The sequence below is a fragment of the Eptatretus burgeri genome, chromosome 8 (assembly GCF_056783735.1).
Source record: "Eptatretus burgeri isolate ZD-2024b chromosome 8, Ebu_testis_v1, whole genome shotgun sequence".
Lineage (NCBI taxonomy): Eukaryota > Metazoa > Chordata > Myxini > Myxiniformes > Myxinidae > Eptatretus > Eptatretus burgeri.
In genome coordinates, this window is record NC_140968.1 from 25021685 (window position 1) to 25039926 (window position 18242).

At 44.3% G+C, this 18242-nt stretch overlaps 1 protein-coding gene and 1 pseudogene across 3 annotated transcripts in view; one reads left to right on the top strand and one right to left on the bottom strand.

Moving 5' to 3' along the window:
• Positions 1 to 18242, top strand: part of LOC147021347 (uncharacterized) — a 134726-nt gene that overhangs the window by 16252 nt on the left and 100232 nt on the right. The window lies entirely within an intron of this gene.
• On the bottom strand, positions 13301 to 15016 carry LOC147021348 (uncharacterized; annotated as a pseudogene).

Consider the following 18242-nt stretch of genomic DNA (forward strand, 5'->3'; position numbering starts at 1 on the left):
TTTTGTGCAAGATAAGGCATCAACGTTAAATTTCCCACGATTTCTTTAGCAAAGAGTTGGCGGCATGACCAAACCACGCGGCATGACCAAACCACGCGGCATGACCAAACCACGCGGCATGACCAAACCACGCGGCATGACCAAACCACGCGGCATGACCAAACCACGCGGCATGACCAAACCACGCGGCATGACCAAACCACGCGGCATGACCAAACCATGAGGCATGACCAAACCACGTGGCATAACCAACCACACGGAATGACCAAACCATGAGGCATGACCAAACCACGTGGCATAACTAAACCACCCGGAATAACCAAACCACGTGGCATAACCAAACCACGGGGAATAACCAAACCACGCGGCATAACCAAACCACGCGGAATAACCAAACCACGCGGCATAACCAAACCACACGGCATGACCAAACCACACGGCATGACCAAACCACGCGGCATGACCAAACCACGTGGCATAACCAAAACACGTGGAATAACCAAAACACGTAGCATAACCAAACCACGCGGAATGACCAAACCACGTGGCATGACCAAACCACGCGGCATGACCAAACCACGTGGCATAACTAAACCACGCGGCATGACCAAACCACCCGGAATAACCAAACCACGCGGCATGACCAAACCACGCAGCATAACCAAAACACGTGGAATAACCAAACCACGTGGAATAACCAAACCACGTAGCATAACCAAACCACGCGGAATGACCAAACCACGTGGAATAACCAAACCATGTGGCATAACCAAAACATGTGGAATAACCAAACCACGTAGCATAACCAAACTACGTGGAATAACCAAACCACGCGGCATAACCCAATAACCAGACAGAAGAACCAAACAACGCGGCATAACCAAACCACGCGGAATAACCAAACCATGCAGCATAACCAAACCACGTGGCATAACCAAACCACGCGGCATAACCAAACCACTCTGCATAACCAATCCACCAAGTATAACCAATCCACCTGGAATAATCAATCCACCGAGTAGAACAAAACCACCCTGCAAAATCAAACCAGCCAGCATAACTAAACCGGCCTGTCATAACCAATCCATCTGGTATAACTAAACCGCTCTGCATAATCGAACCAGCCAGCAGAATCAAATCAGCCAGTATAACTAAATCGGCCTGGCATAAGCAAACCAGCCAGCATAACCAATCCACCTGGTATAACCGAACCTCTCTGCATAATCAAACCAGCGAGCATAACTAAACCAGCCTGGCATAAGCAAACCAGCCAGTTTAATGAAACCACCTTACATTTCCAAACCACCCAGTATAATCAAACCAGCCAGCATAATCAAACCAGCCAGCATAAGCAAACCAGCCAGTTTAATGAAACCACCTTACATTTCCAAACCACCCAGTATAATCAAACCAGCCAGCATAATCAAACCAGCCAGCATAAGCAAACCAGGCAGTATAACCAAACCAGCCAGCATAAGCAAACCAGGCAGCTTAACTAAACCACCCAGCATAACTTTACCATCCTCGTAACCATGCCACCCAGCATTACGAAACCACCCACTACCCCTCTTGGTTATACTAGGTGGTTTTGTTATTCTGGGTGGTATGGTTATGAGGATGGTAAAGTTATGCTGGGTGGTTTAGTTATGCGAAACGGTTTTGTTATGCTGGGTGGTTTGGTCATGCGGAACGGTTTGGTTATGCTGGGTGGTTTGGGTATGCAGAACGGTTTGGTTATGTTTGGTGGTTTTGTTACGCTAGGTGGTTTGGTCATGTGGAACGGTTTGGTTATGTTGGGTGGAGTGGTGATTTGAATTGGGTGGGTTGGTGATGTTGGGTGGGTTTGTTCTGCTGGGTGATTTGGTTATGTTCGATGGTTTGTTATGCTGGGTGATTTGGTTATATTGGGTGGTTTTGTTACGCTAGGTGGTTTGGTCATGTGGAACGGTTTGGTTATGTTGGGTGGAGTGGTGATTTGAATTGGGTGGTTTGGTTGTGTTGGGTGGTTGCATGATGCTGGGTGGTTTGGTCATGTGGAACGGTTTGGTTATGTTGGGTGGAGTGGTGATTTGAATTGGGTGGTTTGGTTGTGTTGGGTGGTTGCATGATGCTGGGTGGTTTGGTCATGTGGAACGGTTTGGTTATGTTGGGTGGAGTGGTGATTTGAATTGGGTGGTTTGGTTGTGTTGGGTGGTTTTGTTCTGCTGGGTGGTTTGGTCATGTGGAACGGTTTGGTTATGTTGGGTGGAGTGGTGATTTGAATTGGGTGGTTTGGTTGTGTTGGGTGGTTGCATGATGCTGGGTGGTTTGGTCATGTGGAACGGTTTGGTTATGTTGGGTGGAGTGGTGATTTGAATTGGGTGGTTTGGTTGTGTTGGGTGGTTGCATGATGCTGGGTGGTTTGGTCATGTGGAACGGTTTGGTTATGTTGGGTGGAGTGGTGATTTGAATTGGGTGGTTTGGTTGTGTTGGGTGGTTGCATGATGCTGGGTGGTTTGGTCATGTGGAACGGTTTGGTTATGTTGGGTGGAGTGGTGATTTGAATTGGGTGGTTTGGTTGTGTTGGGTGGTTGCATGATGCTGGGTGGTTTGGTCATGTGGAACGGTTTGGTTATGTTGGGTGGAGTGGTGATTTGAATTGGGTGGTTTGGTTGTGTTGGGTGGTTGCATGATGCTGGGTGGTTTGGTCATGTGGAACCGTTTGGTTATGTTGGGTGGAGTGGTGATTTGAATTGGGTGGTTTGCCATTTTATTCACAGCATTCAGTAAGAGCAGCAGTTTGTTCACGGTTTTTATTTTTAACGAATAGGGACTGACAATAAATATCAGTACGCCCACTAACACCATGAAAATGGTACAAAAGTGTTTGGGGAAGAATTGTACCGCAGTGTCATCCACCGGACGAGAAACATGCCTTCCACTGCTTCAGTGACACTGTGTACCCACCTCTTCACCACGGGTGTAGTTTTGTGATTGCCGTTGCCTAATACGAGCTCACCTGCATCGCATCAAGGGTTCCACTACCCCTCTCGGTTACCTGAGTGGTCACAAAGCGGTCCAAACCGAATGGGTGCTTTTTAGGCCTTAGGAGACACCATCTCCTCATTAGCTGGCCGTTGGCTCCCGAAAGGAGCTCATCCGTCCTTTGTCAGGTGTTGTGTTTAGTCCTGGAAGGGTGTCACCTTCACCGTCCTCACGAGCAAAGACAGTGAGTGGTATCGGTTTAGTCGCTGACAACTTGGCCATGCGGCAGGTAGCACTGGGTTACATGTTACCAGTGGCAGTCCCAAAACACTGACCTGAAAGATGGATCGCAAAAGTCTCAGAGGGATCCCTAACGTCCACTCACGAAGGGTGGTGCACACACTGATGCCCTGCAATACACGTGAAACACCAGGGTCCATATAACGAATCTTTATACTTATTTCAGCCTCTCTTTTTGACTTTTACCAGCTTGTTTTGAGGTAAGAGTACCAAATGGTTCATTTGTATTGCTCGTTGAAATCATCGAAGTGCACTTGACGTGTAGCTTCAATGACTACCTCCTCGTATTATGATGGTGCCAAACAAGCAGGATGGGCCAAATGGCCTTTTCCTGTCAATATATTTATTCATCTTTGGTACTGAAGTTTGGAAGTCACGTGATATTTAATGAGCTGGTATACGCATTTTATTGCATTTCATCAAATATATTGATGTCAGAAAAACAAATATCCAACTCTTTGGAAAAACTCCCAACTTTGTGCCTTCGTTATGATGTTTTTACAGACTTATTCTGTTCTTTTCACTTGAGTCACTCAAAAAAATTTCCCACCGTACTCACAAGCCAACCGACTCATGCCTGAAAATAAAATTCCTGGCAACGTCTGTCTCAACCTTAACTTGGTGATATATGATTCAGATTTTTCATGGCACTAGGACTCACACTTTTTTGTTTTTTTAATTTGTGTGCAGTCTGTGGCTGCTTGGCAGCATCTTTTTCTGGGGGGGGGGGGGTGGTAGCTGTACCATTGATATGGTGCCTCCCTGTTCCCAACACACTGGCACTCATTTTACCAACCTCAGAAGGATGACCAGCCAAATCAACCCACTTGGTGTTAATTCAACAGCACAACAGGGGCTTCAACTCAAGACCCGACAATCTTAAGCCAGCCAACCAAACCATTAAGCCAACACCAGGCTTCAGACATATTGATGAGATGACATTTTAACTTCAACAAACAGTGCAATCTATAGGTTATCTATACTAATAAGTGTGTGTGTGTGTGTGTGTGTCAGTGTGTCTCCTCCGTAACTCCAAAACCATGAAACCTATCAGACTGAAACTTTGCATGCATAATATGAAAACTCCAAGGAAGTGCAGGGGTGAAAATTGAGTGTTTGGGTTAATTGAAACACCCCTTTTGAAGATAATTAACGGCCTTATTTAATTATATCCTTTTTCAGGTGTTCCTCAGCCACCTCGCTGTCTTTGGGGTCTTAAGGCTTATCCTGCGTGCCCAGGGTCTAAAGTCGCCATGTTTTTTGCCTTGCTCAACCATGCCTGGACTCTGAACAGGCCGCATCTTTTTCTTAACGATAGTCTTTTTTTTCACTCTCCTCACTCATGTTATCGATACATATGAATCGCTGGATACATTGCACTGCTTATAAATTCCTGGAGATAGCAGCGCTCGTTGCTTTATTTCATTTCCGCACATGCCATAACCTCGAGAATCTCTTGAACTAAACCGAATTACAAAATTGAAGCTCCAGAATTGACTTTAGCAACAGTTCCAACTGATAAAAAAAACGTGTTCATTTGTCCAATTTGGACATTGCTTGGACGTTTCAGGGTGCATGCTTTTATTGACGGCAATTGGTAATCGCTTGCCAAGCCAGGCATTCCATTGGAGTGCTTGCTTGAGTGTTTAAGCCACTTGCCGAGTGTCCTACAGTCGGTTGCAGTGCAGTTCATGTCCCAATTGGGATGTGCAGTCGGCAGTTGCTATATAAGGTAGAGGTATTACACAGCACACACAGACGTGGTACACATGGGTAGATTTGGCATGTCAACCCTGTTACGGGCATGTCAAGCCTGGTGGCAAAGTTTCATCCTGTATCTTATGGCCGTTTTATCAGTTTTCCTTTGTCCTTGTGAATTTCTAAAGCAATAAGTTTTCGGGTGTGATTTAAAAGGTTATATGTTTCTCTTTGTCAGTTTAAAAGCAAAATATATTTAATAACGCCCAATGTCTGAGCCGGTTGCTGTATAAACATGTTTTATAAATTACGGAGCCAATTTTTTTTTCCACCCATCACATGCAGCTGTTTACAAAAATGAATGTTTACGCACATATCCTTGAAACGTCTATATAAATGAAACCTTGTTTTTAGGTCATCTCTACCGAGATGACCTAATAAAGCCAGACCAAACGTCCGTCCGTCAACAATTTTTCTTTCCGATTTTGATGAAACTTGGTATGTGGGTTGAGGTCGACGAGTGTTGCACAACGATATAACTTTTGTCTGGGTTCAAGGTCAGGGTCAAGGTCACGAGGTCATGTAAGTTATAAAAATTGCCATTTTCAAAACCTATCTTGTCTGCCATTCTACAACATATTCGGCAACTGTTTATTGATTATGATAGTAAAAAATATTATCTTGTATCTAACCGGACAGATTTTTGAATTTCCTTCCCGTTTGATCGTCACGTGATCTGGAAGATGGCCAAAAACACCGATGCGATTCGCAAAGAAGGAAGGAAGGAGAAATGAAATATAAATATAAAACACATTTTTAGCCTTTTATATTTATACATTTTCCGCCGAAGGTGCAAAAGTTTCAAAACCCGAAATGTAAACATCGGCATTTATTTTCTAAATATAATTTCATGCGCGCGCGCCAAAATGCCGAGTCATCTTTAACCAAACTGCGCAGTCAAGCTGCTCAGTAGTCTTCGGTCATAACTGAACATTGAGAACTTGTGGTGTTATAGAGATCACCGTCACCCTCACATGGGGGTAATTTTTTTTCATTTGTTTATTGAAATTCCTCAAAACAAGGGTGAAAGCTACTCAAGTTTTTTTGCATTACATACAGTACGTACTGCAGTCAGTAATCACACTGATTCCAATCTGCCGATTCCCAAGAAATTGCCGATATCAGCCAAGTACTAATGTGTGTACGTTCATAAAGCACAACATTTTCTCTCTGCTAACTCACGCCCCCCCCCCTCCTCACTCTCTGTCCCATCCCCGCTCCGCCCCATCCTAATACAGTGCAGTACCCTCCCACACATATCTCTCTCTCTATCTCTATCTCTATCTCTATCTCTATCTCTATCTCTATCTCTATCTCTATCTCTATCTCTCTGTCTCCGGACATGTCCGGATGGTGTTTCTCTCCGGACGTGTCCAGATGGTGTTTGTGTCTGGGCCTTGTTTATCTCCAGATGGTGTTTGTCTCTGGACCTGTCCGGGCCATGCCTGTTTGTCTCCAGACGTGTCCGGGCGATATTTATCTCTGGTCGTGTCTGGGTGATGTTTATGTCTGGATGGGAGTTTGTCTCCGGATGTGTCCAGGTGATGTTTATATCCAGACGGGAGTTTGTCTCCAGACGAGTCTGGGCGGTGTTTGTCTCCAGAATGCTTGGCTCTAGACGTGTGTGGCGGGTTTTGTTTCCAGGTTGCATTTATAGTATGACCGGTAGAAAATGGATTTCAGACATTATTTTGTTTCCATCTTCACTGCTACTCGATGCAGAATCATTGTGATGAGACTATGAATCGTAGTTAATGCTCCACCTCATGTTGCCTTCCCTTCCCCCACCCCTCCTCACTCTCCCTCCCTCTTCTTTTGTCAGGTCAGGCCAGATTAGATCTGTAACTTGCTACATGTACCATGTAAACCTGTACTAACCTGTTTCATGGTTGGGTTGTCAGCGACTAAACGATCTCCCCCACCAGGTTTCCTGGTAAGGACGGTATATGGATATGGGCACCCTGGGCCGTCTTAAGGCATGGGCACACTGGGCAGTTGCCCAGGGGCCCCACGATGCTCGGGGCCCCATGCTGCAAAATTGTTCATGAGAGATCGCTTGGCAGAGTGGATGGTTACTCGATCTCTTGCTGGAAAGGCCTGGGATTCAAATCCCTTTTCAAATTATATTTATAATATAAATCATTTGTGCATAACTATCTGACAAATGTTGTTTCTTATAATGTTGTTCATCTGCAATAATATTTTGTTGTTATAATGTTGTTAATCTGACTTGCAGCTGTGGATTTTAATTGCCTAATTGGTGCGAGGTCGTGTGTTGGTGTTTGCTTTTGTTTTAACGTTTAATGACAACACTTCGGAGGAGAAAACACTTCGAAGAAGAAAGAGTGACTGACGTCAAGTGGTTAGTCGTATGGCAATGCCTCAAATATGTCTGCACGCTATACTGGATTGCAAGCACGGATCCGTCAACTGAATGAGTTCGCCATCTATGTCCCCTGTGGTGGATACAGCCTGAACTTGGTGGGAGTAAAAGCGGCAGAGTGTTGTCTACTGATTGTAAAATTATTTGATTTTGTTCACCCTCTGTATTTCTTTTTCTCGGCTTATATGCATCGATGGAATGTTCTGGCATCATGTTCTGGTCAAGCGTCTGTCTGACACGAGATGGTCGTCACATTTTGATGCTGTCCATGCTCTGCATGGAGGTTTCGAGAAAATTAAACATGCACTGGATTCTGTATCAGCTGACACTGACCAGGAAGTGAACACGAGACGAGAGGCAGAAGGATTGAGCAAGAAAATGGAGAACCTGGAAACTATCTTTCTGACAATTCTTTGGAACCTACATTCTCGAAAGAGTGAACAAAACAAGTAAGGTCCTGCAGTCAAAAGATGTGGACATACTTGTTGCCATTAATCTTCCTGAGTCTCTGAAAACATATATTCAGGAAATTAGAGACAAATTTAGTGACTATGAACTGAAGGTCAGGAGTAGGTGTCCAGATTCGGATTATAGCGATGGGAAGAAAGGGGAACGAAAGCGAAGTGTACGTCTTACTGGATATGATGGATCAGAAGAAGAGATACTTCAAAATAAAAGTGAAAAGTTCAAGGTGGAAACATTCCTCCCTGTTCTTGACTCTCTGACCTCTGACCTGACAAAACGTGCAGAAACTTTTTCATGGATTGGAAATCTGTTTTCCTTCTTAAGTCAATTGAAAACAATTGGTTCTGATGAGCTAAATAAAAAGTGTGAACATATGGCTAATGTGTATCGCAAAGACCTTGGTTATGGTGACCTTCTTGATGAATGCAAGCATCTCAAGCTCTACATGGTTCTTGATGGAAATTGTGAGACTCTCCCTGCATTGTACAGAAAAATAATTTCAGACAACTTGAAATCTGTGCTTCCCAATGTTGAAATTGCACTCAGAGTGTTCATGTGCATGATGGTGACCAACTGTACAGGGGAACGTTCATTTTCAGGATTGAAACTTGCAAAGAATCAGCTTCGCAGCACAATGGGGGCAGCGGCGTTTGAACTGGCTTTCGCTCGTGTGCATGGAAAATGACATCCTGAAGACCATTGACCTCAAGCCAATGATAAATCAATCCTCTGCTAAGAAATTTCACAAACGTTTGTGTTCATTAATAATAAATAATTCATACTGTACCATCTCCGTACGGTGTACCAATTAATTATCATTTATATGTAGAAATGTTTGTGTTTTTCAAGGCTTATGTTATATTGTTTAAAAGTTTGTGTTGATTAATCCTCGCTTTACAGCATAATTTTTTATGTTTAAACATTGATTTTATTGAAAGTACCAATAAATCAATAGGCTTAATTTTATTGGCCGTTTACATTTTTATTCCCGTGGGTGGGTGGGTAGGGGCTCCAGTGCATTGCTTATCCCAGGGCCGACAATGCTGTTAGGACGACCCTGCGGACACCCAGCAGGAATAAAAATAAAACCTGTCAAAGGGCAGAGGAGCTCCTTGTATGTCAACGGTCAACTATATCTAGTGCCCAACTGTGTCTGTAGATGTCTTCCTGCAGTGGGGTTACTTTGTTAAGGAGGTTGGTGGCAGGATTTGCACTCCGGCCACCGTAAAACACTTCATTCTGCAAAACCCACAAACGCAAAGAAAACTGAAAACCCACTCCGTGGGAGTACCTCCTGTGCTGCTGCCCTTTGCAGGGCAACTCACTGGATGATGGAATTGGGGCAAAGCCTTCGGGACCCCCATTCTTTGATGCTCAGAGGAAAATCATGGGATAAACTTCTTGGGTCAGATTGCGGTGGTGTGTGGCGTAGTGGTGATGATGTGTCATCCACCAGATGGCGGTCTCCTTGGGTTAACCTGAAGCGGTCCCTTTGGGTGGGTGCCTGGCATGTCCTATCCCTAAGAGAGGATGATCACCTGTCTCTGTTATCATCTGAGCTCCAGCATTTGAACATTAGTATTGCAGCACTCTCTGGGGTTCGGAGAGAGTGGATCTTGGTGAGACCATGGCGAGTGGTTATACCTACTATCGGTCTTGTTGCTCTGATAGTTACCATGCCCAAGGAGTTGTTGCAGCTGTGTCCAATAAGCTGACTCCAATGATAATTGAGGTAACACCGGTCGACGAGCGTATTATGAGACGAAGGATTCATCACTCCTTGGGTGTCATTTCCCTGGTGTCTTTATATGCTCTGACTGAGGTGAGTGATCTCACCATGAAGGACACATTCTCTGCCATGCTCGAGTCTGTGGTAGATCAGTGCCCCAGGCGAGATACTCTTATAGTCTTGGGGGATTTCAATGCATCGACTGGCACTGATAGGGATGGTTATGAGACGTGTGTTGGTCCCCATGAGTCTGGAACTGTGAACCAGAATAGCACTAAGTTCCTTGACTTTGCAAGAAGTCGTGGACTTACGGTTGCTGGTTCATAGTTTCAGCACCCGCAGGCTCATTGCTGGACTTGGTATTCCAACGCTGGTGGTGTGGCAAAGGAAATTGACCATGTGATCGTTGATGGTCGCTGGAGGATGATCCAGAACTGCAGGAGCTACTGGAGTGCTCAATTACTCAATACCAACCACAGGCTTGTGGTAGCAACTCTGAAGTTGCAGCTTAAATCTGGGAGAATGGTACCATCCCAGCCTTGGTTGGATGTTGGCAAGCTCAAAGATGAGAGGGTAGCTGAGGAGTTTGTGAACAGGTGGAGTGGAGATTTTGGTGGTCTGGGTGCTTTGAGGAATCCTGAGGAGTTGTGGAGTGCCTTCAAGACCGCCGTCTTTGATGTTGCCGGTGGATGTCTTGGAACTCACCGTAGGGCAAAGAAGAATTTTGTCTCTCAAGGACACTGGATACCATTGACCAGAGTCACAGGGCCAGGCTGAATGGCAGAGCTGAGCTGTTCAGGGAGTTGATGTGTAAAACTGTATGTGCGCTAAGAGTGGACAAGGAGGCCGATGTGCGAGGAATCTGTGAATGGGGAGAGCATCACCTGTGGTCAAGTGATTCTCATCCTGCTTCCAGGGGAATTCATGCATTGCGTTCCTCCTCGCCCATCCCTCGGTGTACTGCAGTTAGAGTGGAGGGTGGTGGGCTCTTGACAGAGGAATCCGAAGTGAAGGCCCAATGGGCTGGTTACTTTGACCGGCTGTACCAGGGTGACCCACCAGCTGTTGAGTTGGATGTCAGGGGTGTTACTATTCTTATTGCTGACCCTCCAATCAACTGTGATCCACCTTCGTTTGTGGAAACACAGGCTGTGATAAACCGATTTAAGTAGGGTGAAGCTCCTGGGATCTGAGGCATCCATGCTGAACTTCTCAAGGCTGGTGGAAATGCTGTTCTCATGTCATTGCATGCAGTTCTGTGCTCTGTTTGAAGCACAGGCATCATCCCAACTGACTGGAAGAGGGGCCTTGTTGTCCCTCTCTGGAAAGGGAAGGGTGATCACCAGGACTGCAACAACTACCGAGGGGTGACGCTGCTCTCGATGCCGGGCAAGGTCTTTTCTCCGATAATTCTTGATAGGGTTCGCCACCATCTGCTTTAGCACCAGCGTCCATAGCAGTCAGATTTTACACCAGAGGTCAACGATTGACCATATCCTTTAGGTCGGGGGCCAGTGGGACCGACCTTACCCCCCGCCCCCCCCCCCCCGTGACAATTTTTCACTGATACCAGAGTGTTCATATATATCCGAAGTATCAGAAAAAAGATGTTCCCAGAAAAATAACTCATTTGCACTATCCTTTATTAAGCTGTTTCCATGGCAACCAATCAAAAATAGACGAATCTCACAAAGATCGGCAAAATGTCAATATATACAAAGCACAATGAATCATTCGAAAATAATGCGAGATCAGATTAATCAATATAATTTTTACCTGGGCCTGATATAATACATAACTGTGACTTATGATGTCTGTTGGTGTTTAAGGGAAACATAACTATTTTCTGTTTGAGTAAAAGTAGTGGAAATAATTTTAAATGCATTGATATGCTAATTAGGATCCGCCATTAATGAAATTCTCATTTTCCTAAATATCTCAACTTCTGGTCCATGGAAATTTGTAAATGAGGAATCTACACAAATGTTTGGAGGGTCAAGGAATAAGGTGAACATATTTCCTTTGTTGTCAGAGATGTAGAATAATGTTTGGATAGCTTAATTACATGCAAAAATCATAGAACAATGAATTTCCTATACATCTTTATTCCCTACGAACAGAATGCACGGAGCGATGTGTCCTCCGTTTTGCGTTTCACGTAAGCATCATGACTACATATTTTGATAATATTGGGCCTTGAAGTTAAATCATATATTTTAAAATGCAGTGGTATGTAAATAAGGTGAGTGGATGTCATTATATCATAATGTATCTCTACCAGAGGCTGGAAATAGTGACCATCCTGTAGGCACAAAAGTTAAACTGATATGCAATTAGTTGCGGCTAAAGGAGAGCATATACAGCAAAAATGTATTCATATGGTCCATCTGAGTGCAGTAATTGAAGATCTCACACTTTGAATGCATTCGGATAAAAAACATTAATCTAACGAGAGGGGGAGCACTCGGTAGAGTGCAAAACCTCCACCGCCAATACTGCTGGGTCACTAAAATGAACCTTATATCTTATTCATTAAATATGACGTCAACAGTGCTGACAGTTATAGTTCATTTCTCCAACATTTTTTTTTGGGGGGGGGGGGGTTGGAAATCACTTAAAACATGTAGAAATGCAAAAAAAAGAAATCGAAATTTTGTTCAAAAAAAAGTTGCAAAAATTTTTTTTTTCTCTAACAATTTTTTTTTGGGGGGGGGGGTTGGAAATCACTTAAAACATGTAGAAATGCAAAAAAAATTGTTTTTCTCTAACAATTTTTTTTGGGGGGGGACCAAGTCCAAAATTTGGACCATACATACCCCCCCCCCCACCAAGTTTCGTCGAAATCCGTTGAGGAGTTTTTCCGAATACTGTTCACAAACAAACAAACAGAAAGGGGTGAAAACAGTAACCTCCGATCTTCGATGGCAGAGGTTAATAATATTTACTGTATCCCCTTTCTTCCAGTTACCAGATGTTTGAAAGCCTACTAGCCACACTGCCCACACACCAGATCTGACATATGGTTTATCGTCACATTGTTCACCTGCATGTGCACTCTACTATTAGCACTATGGCCTAGGGTGATAATCGTTACAGGGCGGACAAAAGCGCCAAACTTTGTATATGGCTTCTTTTGGCCATCGGAAACCAATTCAGAAGGGGAGCCCTGATGAAATATTCTCGGTACGTGATCAGTGCAGTAAAATCCAAGATGGCCACCAAAAAAAAAAAAATCACATCTCTGGTTCTATAAGTGCTATCAACATAAATTTGGTGTCAAAATAGGGGTTTTTATGGTCAAAAAGCATTATTTTACACATATGAATGTCCTCTGCCAGCTTATTTTGTCATTATGACATATATGACTTCATTACCTTGTTCTTGTTAGATGAGCAGCCCTGAGTAGAGATTCAGCAATGCCTGAAGATGTGACTCCTGATTCTGTTGGAGCTGTTGTCCATCCTGAACTGTCCAGAATGTCTCCCAAAGTGTTCCACAGCACCATTTCGATGTGAAGACCTCCCATCATAACAACATGCAAATTTTCACCATGTGTTAATGGCCAGTTCCATTGCACAAATTTTGCTAGAGCAAACAGGGGTTGGTCAAATGTAATGGGAATCTGTCCAGGGTTAAGATATTGTGTAGCTTCCCTCACAATATCCATTCCATGTTTTACCATAGCAGGAGTGGCACCTTTTTCATAGAAGAGTGGTAACGGAGAGCCTACTACTGGAGCTTGTGGAGCACATTGTTGTCGAGAAGCATGGTAAGTGGCCCATGAAATGGCATCTGTGTTGGTCAGATGCATGCTTCATCCAAGTCCTTTCAAGGCATTTTGCTTCAGACAAGCAGGCTGTTTCAACAGATCTTATTACACACTCTGGTACAGCAACTGTAGACATTGTTAATCGCACTGGAGGAACAATGGCATAACTATCTGGAAGAGTGTGTGTTTGAGAGTCAGAAAGTAGTGATATGATAAGTGGTCTCAGTTCAGTAGCATTCGATTCTGTGAGAAATTGGAACAAGCTGATACCAGTTCCATGAAAAGAAGATTGCGAAGTGGTGGAACTAGGATTATGATCTAAATTATCAAGAGCTCCAACAGTGAAGCACCCTTTCCCTAAACAAGTGGGGAAAACAACTCCATCTTCCTCAAAGTGTTGACAAGCTGAAGATGCCATCTGATCCTCAAGGTCTTTAACCCTTTCATAGGATATACAGATTCCCATATGATAAAGCTGCTGGATCAGGTTTTTGCTTCTTGTTAGAGCATGAATGTTCAATCCAATGTAGACTGGAAGTGGGGGCTCACGCTCTACAGTGTGCCGCGTGTGTGCATCTGGCTTGGATATTTTCTTCTTGGTGTTGAAGTATATGGCTTGACCAATTGAGAGAGCTGCCTGAGATTCATGATGATCTTGATTCTTTAAGTTTAATCCATTCAGGACCAAAGAGATCAAAGATTTGAGACTGGAAGGTATGGAGTTTTCTTGACATTTGGATGGAAACCTTCCACAAAATCTAAAGCTATCATGATTGAAAATGTCCTTTCTAATAATCATAACTGCTTTAGCCAATATGGCAGTATCTTCTGAAAAAGTTATGGTGTACTTTCCATTTTGCTGCTCTTGGGATTCAGGGAAGTGCTGTAACAATTTATGTTTTAACCTGGTCTTGTTTACACCCTTGTTGATGCCCATATCTTCAAGACGATGAACATAGAGGGAGTGGAGCTCAGATAACTTAAAGATAGCAATTCCAGATTCCACGGACTTTTCAATATAGTTTATTAATTCAAAAAACACTCTGCATTCATCCATTTTTTCATCAGTATTCACTGACATTTTGTTCTTCTTTCTAATGTGGCTGCGGTATCGATTTCTTAAATTTGTCAAACATTGCAGATGGTACTTTGCCTCAATTGCCATTAAGTCCCCTCCAGCAATCCTGGCTTACAATTCAGTGTCCTGCAATTCGGTCACAATAGTCCTCAGATTATTGTCAGAATTAAATGCGGAGTACTGATGCAGGTCACCTTCTTCATCCCCGGCTTCACAGAACATACACTTTTTCACACTTAATGGCTCGCGCTTACAGGTACGTTTTGTTGTTTCAGTGTCCTCTGTAGTGCTATGTCTCTTTTTAGCTTTTGCCAACTTTGAATTGTTGAACTTTAAGTGACATGATTTATGCCATGAAGCAGAATTAGTTACAAAATCTTCAACATTACATGCAAACTGCAGTTTGACAGGGAGGGCACCAATTGCCTGAAACTGTGCAACATTTGACAGAAATGATGAACATGCATCTGCCTTGTCACACCTTGGATCATGAGTGTTCAGAGGGCTTTTAAGAGATTCTGTTGTCGTTTCCTGGCATATTACACAGAGGTTCCAATCAAACTCAATCATGAAACATGGGAGAACCCTGGAGAGATTGAAATATCATGTTAGCTAATATTTTATTTAACGATACCTTCACAGTGACTATTTTCTAAAACTGAAATGTGTGATAGATGGATATTCTTCTTACTTTATTTAACATCAGGGAATAGTCCTTTCAATATCCCATTCACCAATAATTAACTGAACCAATTTACCAATTAATTAAATCCTTACTTCTCCAGGAACACTTAATTGTGAGCCATAATTACCAGGATCATAACCCCGCACTCACGATATACAATTAGATTGTGATGATCAGTATTATTTATATTACAGTAGTTGTTGATATGCAGTCTAAATGTATTATATTTTACAAAATCACTTGTTTTTATAATAGTTTCAGCTTACTTACAATTAATGTTGGTCAACCCATCCTTGCATGTGTCAACTGTAACTTCATCTTGGGTGTGGTAGAGAAGTAGGTCACATGGGGTGCCACGAAATGTTATCACACAAACAAAAAGGCTTTAAAGACACTCCTGGCATTGAAGCTGTATGTTGAATAGCATTACTCATGTTTGTTTCTAATGTCCATCAGTTGTAAATTTGCTCATTTGTATTAATATTTCAAACTAGTGTTAATGGTATGCATTTGGAAAGCTTATCCTCAATATTTCTGACAATATGCAGAAAGATAATCAATCTTTTTGATTAAAAAAAATGCATAAAAATATTTGAAAAACAATTTTTTTTGCTTGAAATGCACAAAATCAAATTCCTGGACCCTGAAAACCCCTATTTTGACACCAAATTCATATCAATAGCACTTTTGTAGCCACAGATATGGGATTTTTCATTTTGCTGCATATATCGCATACTGTGAATATCTTATCGGGGCTCCCCTTCTAAATTTGTTTCCCAAGGCCAATAGAAGCCTCATGCAAAATTTTGTGCTTTTGTCCGCCCTGTAACGATTGTCTTGAAAATTGACCCTAAGCCACCCTACTATTGCCAGTTATAAATATACTAGTAAAGGTGCCAGTCTTCGACGGGCGTCACTGGCAACATATGGTAAAAGACAGATAGCATGAATGTATTTTAAACAATATATTATATCATTTTTATTCATTGATTATCATTCAGGTTTTCCCCTTCGACTGTCCCGCAGTAGCTCCACTTCGATGACATTACCACGTAGTTTAGTGACTACACAACGTGTACCATTCGTGAGTTCCGGAGGATCCATAGAGCGCATTAAAATTACAGGGCACCCTACTTTAAAGTGATCCAAAAGGCCGGATCAGTTTCGTCTACATATTCATATCTTGTAGATTTTAGCTAGCCGGATCAGTTTCGTCTGCATATTCATATGTTGTAGAATTTAGCTGATTCTGAAACTGTTAACAGCATGTCGATCGGATGGTTCTGTGATTTTCTACGGTAGTAAACAGAAGTACGACTTATGCCTGTACGCCACTATGCGGAGACCCGAGGACCTAATATTTCACAACAAACGAAAAACTCACAAAATTTGAAGATATTGTCGCGGATTTCGCGCCCGCCGGCGTGCTGACGGCCACGTAACTCGAATCGCGGCACGTCGCCCACCGGACGGACAATCCAGTCGTGACCCTCTCGGACTAACGCCGGGAACCAGTCACGGGTGGACCTTTCGGTCTCACCGCGATCGAGCCAATCAGCCCCCGCGTGGGATAGGGTTGCTCGCCAAATTCGACCTACCTAAGTACCCACGCGGAGGGTAGACCGGGCGATCGCACCTCGCCGCAGGTCGACTTCGGACACGGGCCACTTAAGCGACCCGTTCCGTACTATCAGAATAACCGAGCGGTGTTATCGTCGACCTCGACGGTTCGATTAATTATCGGGCGTATTCAGCCCACTACCAACCCTTTACGTGAAGCAAGATGAGGATTCAATGGGAGAAATGACGAAGCGAAGCGGGAAACAGTTCAACACAAAGCACATTTATTCGCGGCACACGGGAAGCACACATATACAAGTCCACCAAAAGCACACAGAAAAAACACAATTCCATTTACACAAAAAGCAAATATAAAAGCGAAAACACAATGCAGAGCTAATACCGACTACCGAGCACACGGCAACACTTATACAATTCTACTTCACAGACGGCGCCGACAACACATACCCAAAACCAAGGAAAGAATACCCTCAAGGATGAGGCGGGCCTGAGGCCGAGACCGGGTCGCGCCTACCCGTCTGGTGATGAGACGCGGAGCGGCGATGGCGCCCCAACTCCGCGGGCCTCGCGGAGGGTGTCTGGTAGGGGGTGGGAAAGGGGCCCCCTTGGTCGCAGTATCTCAGCGCGGGGGGGAAACAGGAGGGGGTTGCTGATGCTCGGGGTATAGAGGATCTTTATTATCCCTGGTGTGCGTCTCCACCTCGGCCAGGTCGCGCTGTCGGCCTCCCTCGGGTGCAGCTCCCTGCACGACGCGAGCACCCCCTCGTCTGGTGTCGCCGCCTTTCCACAGCTCGTCCCCTCCGTTCCGACTCCAACGCACACGACGAGCAGCTCCACCGCCCGCGAAGTCTTGACCCTCTGCTTCCGACTCTCCTACTCTCCGCCTCTGGACTCTCCGACTCTCCGCCTCTCGACTCTCCGACTCTCCACCTCTCCGCCTCTGGACTCTCTGACTCTCGACCTCTGGACTCTCCTACTCTCCGCCTCTCGACTCTCCGACTCTCCACTCTCCTGACTGACGAACACGGTCCTTTTATCCCCCCGTAGCTTCGCCTTTGACCCCCTCCCTTTGACCTTTCACCTCGCTCCCCATTGGCCCGAGAAAAAGTGGGCGTGAAGGCTTTTTGATCCACAAATTTGCATATATCGATCGTCCTGGAGGTGGGGCCAAATCGCCCCTCGCTCACCGATTGGACGGCAAAAAGTGGGCGTGTGTCGTTTTTGATCCGTTTTTGAAGCACAAAATCCGTGATTTTGTACACGCTGTTCGACGCGCGCCCTGCACGAGTCCAACACCGGTACCCACAGCGGGGCAAGAACGGTGGCGATGCTACGGTTGCGAGGTGTGACGTGAAGGTCGTGGCGGTTGTGGTGAAGCGGCGTTGTGGTTGGTGGTTGATGTTGTGATTGTGGTGGTAATCATGGCGGTTGGTCCAAATTAAAGATAGTAAAAGAAAAACGGCTATCCTGAAGAGTCGCAGCACGCATAAATGACATGTATTCCCACTAGACAACGGGTTTGGACCTAAC